Source organism: Gekko japonicus, unplaced genomic scaffold, assembly GCF_001447785.1.
Source record: "Gekko japonicus isolate JY-2015 unplaced genomic scaffold, Gekko_japonicus_V1.1 scaffold3653, whole genome shotgun sequence".
Lineage (NCBI taxonomy): Eukaryota > Metazoa > Chordata > Lepidosauria > Squamata > Gekkonidae > Gekko > Gekko japonicus.
Genome location: NW_015167649.1, coordinates 116,538 through 123,184, shown reverse-complemented (window position 1 = coordinate 123,184; position 6,647 = coordinate 116,538). Strand labels below are relative to the sequence as shown.

At 52.2% G+C, this 6,647-nt stretch overlaps 1 protein-coding gene across 1 annotated transcript in view; it reads left to right on the top strand.

Moving 5' to 3' along the window:
• Positions 1-2,089: 2,089 nt before the first annotated feature.
• Positions 2,090-6,647, top strand: part of GATA3 (GATA binding protein 3) — a 99,799-nt gene continuing 95,241 nt past the window's right edge. The window contains exon 1 of the mRNA XM_015414086.1: positions 2,090-2,229. The gene's annotated coding sequence lies outside the window, so the exon portion shown is untranslated. The remainder of the gene's footprint in view (positions 2,230-6,647) is intronic.

Here is a 6,647-nt window from a genome sequence, read left to right as displayed (position 1 = left end):
AAAGGCCGTCTATATTTCCTCGAAAGCTTCTGATGGCAGCCCCTTTCGAAGGGCAGACGTTTCGGCTGCCTCTCTCCCCACCCCCGGCCCCGATCTGCTCGCATCCCCCCCCCATCCTTCGGGTTTTTTGGGGGGAGGGGGGCCGACAGAGCCGTGCCAGCGGCGCGCCGGGCCCAGGTTCGCCTCCCCTGACATCACGCCCTCTCCGTCGCTTGCTTCCCCGGCTCCCGGGAGAGGCCTGGCGCGTCCCCTCCCCCTTCCTTCTCTCCTCCTCCCCCCCCAACCCCCTTACGCCATTCGCGGGAGGGGTGTGCGCGAAAGAACCAAACGCCCGTCATCTTCCCTTCCTCCCCCCCACACCTCACTCTTTCTCTGCTCCTTCCCAACCCGGAAGAGCTCCGAGCTCTCTTGGCAGGGTGAGGAGGAGGAGGGAGGCAGGTCGGAGAGATTTTGGGCGCGCCCAGACACTGCCTGCCAGCGGCTGCAACGATGCGCGCAGCACCGAGTCTCCCGTCTTTTCCTGAGCGCCAGGCCGCCATCCCGGAGAGGATCCGTTAAACCCATCCCTCCAACACCCCCACCCCCCGCGGAGGCTCCAGGTGAGTCCAGAGCCGACCCCTTGTGTCGCCGGGAACGCCTTTCGCGTTGCCCTTTCTCTAGGCGATTCTCTGTTTTGTCTCTCGCTCCACGTGGGGCCACACACACACGCACAAAAGGCGACCCGCTCGGGTCTTCGGTCTCCTTTCCCCAGCCTCCCAGGAAAGGCACCCGGCTGGTGTGTTCGGTTCTTTCCTGGTTCCCCCTGCCTCCTTCCGTGACCTTGGAAGAGGCCGCAGAGGCAAGCCGAGTTGGGAAGACCGGACTGTCCCCTAAGAGGATCCAAGGGCCGGTCTTGGGGAGAGAAGGTGGAGAAGTCCTGCCCCGCGGATCCGGCAGTAAACCGGGTAGATAGGACTGGGAAACCGGCCAGATGCCGTCGAAAGCCGGGAGGTCAGTTTCAAAGCGCCGGTATAACGGTGGTAATTTTTTTTTGGGGGGGTGGGGAATGCCCGGTTGTTCGGGAAACGATTTGTAGGTGAGTCCCGGACCGATCTGTTCTCTGCAAAGACTACAGACCGCGCATTCTCGTTGTGCGCTTCGGCCCGAGGGGGACTTCTCGGAGTCAGGCGTTTGAACCCACGGAAATAGTTTGCAGTGATCTTGATTGAATTGGTTGCATTGTTCGAGCGTGTGTTTGAACGATTTTACCCGCCGTGAGGCCTTGGGAAGCGGCGGGCTATAGAACGACGCCTTCACCGCCTCTGTTATCTACGTTTATTGCACGCGTAGGGCCTTACCTAGACTATTTGTGGGTCAAGGGGAAGCGTCGAGGAAGGGCCGATACATTTCCCTGTGACTGTCTGTAGTGTTTCTCTCCCCCTGGTCAATTTCCTCTTTCAAGACCTGCCTTTCGTCTTTCCTTGTCAATTTCATATCTGTTGCCTTTCTCTCTCTGGTAAACATTTTTGCGGCTATAGAGATGGTTTCTGATTCAGTCTCTCCCACAAGTCTAGCTGGAAAAGCACGCTCAAAAATATGCACCTGAAAGTCTCGGCTCTCCTGTGATTCGACTCGTCCCCAAACAAATTGCCCGCTTTCTAGCTCCAGAACGCCGCGTTTGTACAGTGCCCCGTCACGGATGTCTTTTCTTTGGGCTGGAAGGAAAAGCTTCAGAATTCTAGTCGGCTACAGATCAGGACGACAAAGATGTAGAAATGTACGCAGGACAGAGGGGGGAAATTGACCCATGGATTAATTAGACCAGAGAATCGCAATTTAATAAATACATTTTAAAAACCCACGACTCCAAAGAGAGGAAAGCCGATTCCTCTTCCTATTTATGTGCGGGAAAGAATATTTCCTTGGCAGCTGTCGCGATCCAACGATTACTTTCTCCCCCAAATTTGCCAGGGTGGTTTCCCCGAATTCTGTTGCCTGAGATAAGGAGGGCGGGGTTGGGAAAGACAGACAGACAGACAGACAGACAGACAGACAGACAGACAGACAGACAGACAGACAGACGAAAGAAAGAAAGAAAGAAAGAAAGAAAGAAAGAAAGAAAGAAAGAAAGAAAGAAAGAAAAAGAAATAAAGAATCGGAGGCACTTTTCTCGGAGACTTGGTCAGCGCGTAAATCTGAACGGAGCGGTGTGGTTCCAAAGTTACCCACCGAAATGTCAAGACGGAATTGGTTAAGTGAACGCTTGTCTGTTTAATGGCGATCAGAGAGGTCTTTTGTTAGGTTCGAGGGTACCTTTGCTTGTTTGAAATGATTGGCGGAGGTGCGGCCGGGAAGAACTCCTTCGCTAACAAATTTAAGGGCATTTTATTTACTTACTTACTTATTTATTTATTTTTGAAATGCTCTTTTTGTGCTTGATCGCCGTCAAACTGGGAGTCGGGGGCGCCTTTGATCTTGGGCCCATCTGTGACAACGAATTGTTCGCAGGCATTTAGAGAATCCCCTCCTCCTCCCGGTGTTGTCTTTGTATGTGTGCTCGTGTGTACAGTCTTGGACGAGGCTTCAAGAGAGAGCGCCTCCGTGGCTGCGATCCAGAAGCCGCTTGATCCTGAGGGGCCCTCGTTTGACTTCCCCCTGAAACCCCTTGAGGGGAGTCTGGAATAAATAGCCACAAAGAGGTCGAGGCAGTCCCTCGCTTTCAACGTTTTTCTCCGCTGCGTATCTGTGCCCTATGTAAGCATCTCGCTCCACGGGCCTTCCCCGCTCTTTAGATTTGTGTCTGTTTGTTTAACGGGGGCGATTCTCGGATCGGAATGTCCTTAAGGGGGGGGGCGCCAGTGTGACCCTCAGGGGGTGTTCAGGTGTGCCAGGATCCGGAGCGCGCTTCCATGGAAAGGAGTGCATTGAATTGCCACCCGATTGGCTTCCCCCTAAAAGGTCGGCTGCTCGCTAATTATTTGGAGGTAAATTGATTTCTTCCAGCTAGGCGCCCTCCGACTCTGTCGCGGTTCCTAACTAGCGATCCGCAGTCCATTTGAATGGCTCCTGGAGAAACAAGCAGCCCAGCCGAACGCCTTTGCGCAAATGCGCATCTGTGTCGGTTTTGCGCACTCGGAGACGGTCCCTTTCTCCACCCGCTTCTGTCCCGGCTTTCCCTCTCCCTTTCCCCTCTGCCTCGACTCGCCTTATTTATTTATTTTGGCTTCTCCCACAGCAAATGGATTTCCACTGGCTTCGCTCCGGGGCAGGCCGGTGTTCTTGTCTTGCTCGGGGGCACAATCCTTGCCTCACGTTCTCCCGCACCAGCCCGACTGAAATGAACGGAGAGATTTCTCCCTGGGTGATCGGGTCTTCACCGGCGTCTGTATCGCTCGCTATTTCGGGAGCTCTCGGACGGCATGCCCCGCCTGTGCTCTTGTCTATCTTTCAGCCCCTACACCCGTCAGTTCTCTTACCGACCCTACCACGTTCCCACAATTCTGGTTACTGCCTGCGGCTCTATCCTCCCAGGCCTTCAATTCCGTTTGACTTCGGCCTTTGTCAATATCCCCTTTCCCCTTGTCAATTTCTCTCCCCCCCCCCCCCCACGGCGCCCGTCGCTCGCCTCCGATCCATTCGACCTGGTTGGGTGACCGATGAGCTGCGATCCCTCCTTCCGGTTACGCCGGCCGATACAGAGAGCAAACCAAAGGGGTCTGTTCAAAAGCAAGCCCCGTTTCATTCAGTGCGGCTGACTCGCGGTAAAATGCTCCTATCTCTCAGGGTAGCCTTACACGGACAAGCTTAAAGAAAATCGGTGTGTGTGTGTTTCCTTCCAAGAAGATGCCCCCCCCCCCCTCCACAAGCGCTTTAACCCGTTCGTCTGAAAAAAGGAAACTGTCGGTCTCAGATAGATTTTGGAAGCAGGCCACGGCGGGCCATTGTGATTTATTTATTTATTTATTTAACAATTTATCAATTTATTGATTTATTTATGCTGGGGTGCGAGGGCTGCCGTCGGATGCTGGAGATATCGGGTCAAAACGGTGCTCCACAGCTAAATTAAGCCAGGTCCTACCGGAACTCGTTGAATCCCACGGAAGCTGTCTTTTAAGGTTTTCAAAAACAGGAGGAAAAAAAACACACCAGTTCTGCGGACTGGCTGAAACGGCTGGTGGACTGGGCTTTTTTTTTTTTGGGGGGGGGGGAAATCTGAACCTTTCGGGATCGTGCCTCGTTTCGTTTCCCTCCTTTCTCCCCAAGCCGGTCGTTCTTCCGGAAACCAATCCGAATTTCACCACTCTCTGTAGCTTCTCTAATAAATGGAAATGTCAGTGGGGGATATCGGGGGTGGTGGTATTGAGATGATGTTTCCCCCACACACACTAGAGTTTTGAAGGCCAAAAGACCCCCAAGATGTTTCACCGGGGTTAGCGATGCCTGTTACTTTGCTGTTTAGGAGTCCGGCTGCAAGAACAGTAAAGGTAAAGGTAAAGGTTCCCTTGCTCGAAAGCCAGTCGAATCCGACTCTAGGGTTGCGGTGCTCATCTCCGTTACAAAGCCGAAGAGCCAGCGCTGTCCGAAGACGTTTCCGTGGTCATGTGGCCGGCATGACTAAACACCAAGGCGCACGGAACGCTGTAATAAATAAACAGAACGCGCGTTACTCGGGGAATGGTCCGGAGACTCTCTGTTCTGTAGTCGCCTGGAGATTCTCTGTTCTGTAGTCGCCTGGATCGCTGTCTGCATTCTGGCCCCTAAACCGGGGCTGTTATCACCGCAATACGTACACCCGGCAGCCCCCCCTTTTGCCCCTCCTCTTCGGAATTGTTCAGGTTTCTAAGGAAGGCCCAATAGGAGAGAGGAGGACCCACCGAAGGAGACAGAGAAAGAGAGAGAGACGGAGAAAGAACGGCCACCTTTTGAAAGACACCGGGCATGATAATAACGCGGACCTTCTTGCGCCTTTAGGGGGGAAACCCCCTCTTCCTGCTAATTATTACAAGAGCCGCAGTGGCTGATGGTTAGACTGCCCGATTTCGATCTGGGAGCCCCGGGTTCGAATCCCCACGGATCTTGAGAGGGGGCCGGTCACAAACCCTCCGTCTGGACCCCCACCTCACAGGGTTGTTGTGGGAATAAAAGGCAGGCGAGGGGAACGAGGCAAGCCCCTATCACCACCTTTACTGTCCGCTCTAACATAAGGAACAATAATGCAATACAAAGGGGGTGCAAATAGGTAACAAAAAGCTTAAAAGCGTCTCTATTCGCTGATGATATGGTATTGTTTCTCACCCATCCGATCTCCTCTTTGGAAGCTCCGCGTCAGACTCTTGACATTTAGTTCAGTTTTTGGACTACAAATCAATAATAATAATTAAAAAGAGGGAATTGGATAAATATATGGAGCAGAGGTCCATCGGTGGCTCTTAGCCACAAGGTATAGATAGGGACTCTGGGGCAAGTGATGCTCTGTCTTCTTGGTGCTGGGGGGGGGGCAACAGTGGGAGGGCTTCTAATGTCCTGGCCCCACTGGTGGACCTCCTGATGGCACCTGGTATTTTTGGCCACTGTGTGACACAGAGTGTTGGACTAGATGGGCCTTTGGCCTGATCCAACATTGGCTCCTCTTATGTTCTTATGTTCTCTTATGACTGTTCTCTCCTCCAGAGGCCCAGCCACCCAATTTCTGATCAAATGACTTGCGCCATTAAATCGGATGCTCCTGAGTCCAGCCCACGTTAAGAGACTCCATCCCTGTTTGCGGGCCCTCCGGAGGAACTGGTCGGCCACTGTGTGAGACAGGGTGCTGGACTAGATGGACCTTCACTGGTCTGATCCAGTAGGGCTCTTCTTGTGTTCTTGTCCAGGGAGCTCCAACTAGCCGGATTGGGGGGGGGGCGTAGCTAAAGAGTGCTTAGGGTTCAAGTTCACCTTCACAGGGAGGCTTCTGCAGTAGCTCAGCGATCCTGAAAAATAACCTTGCGAGGTAGGTCAATGTTATCCCCCTCCGGTGGGTTAAGAGGAGGGAAAGGAATTGAGAGATTGCAGCTTCTGAGGGCCACCTAGTGGATTCACGGTGGATTTCCCTGTAGCTCAGGCAGACATAAAATCGGCTGTCGCGTTGGAAGGGCCCAAAGAGATTGATCCATCGATCCATCTGTTTATCCTTTCTTTCTTTCTTTCTTTCTTTCTTTCTTTCTTTCTTTCTTTCTTTCTTTCTTTCTTTCTTTCTTTCTTTCTCTTTCTCTCTCTCTCTTTCTTTCTCTCTCCTCTCTCTTTCCATCTTTCTTTCCTCTCTTTCTTTCCTCACACTATCCTGCCATCTTTCTTATCTATCTCCTTCCATCTTCCTTTCCTCTCTCACTTTCTTTTCTCACTCCATCCTTCTATCTATCTATCTATCTATCTATCTATCTATCTATCTATCTATCTATCTATGTCCTGGCGCTGAGACTCGAGGCATAATACTGGTTGACTTGAGACATATTAAGAGGTGACAGGTTTGACGATTGCACGTTTGAACTCGGGGGGTGGGGTGGGGGTGTCCGAGGTGCCACCGGGATCGACTCAGCCCAAAGGAATTAGTCTCCATTAAACACTTTTTTTAAAAAAATCAAAAAGCCATTTTTAAAAAAAGCCCTTTTAAAAACGATAGGCATTTCTCC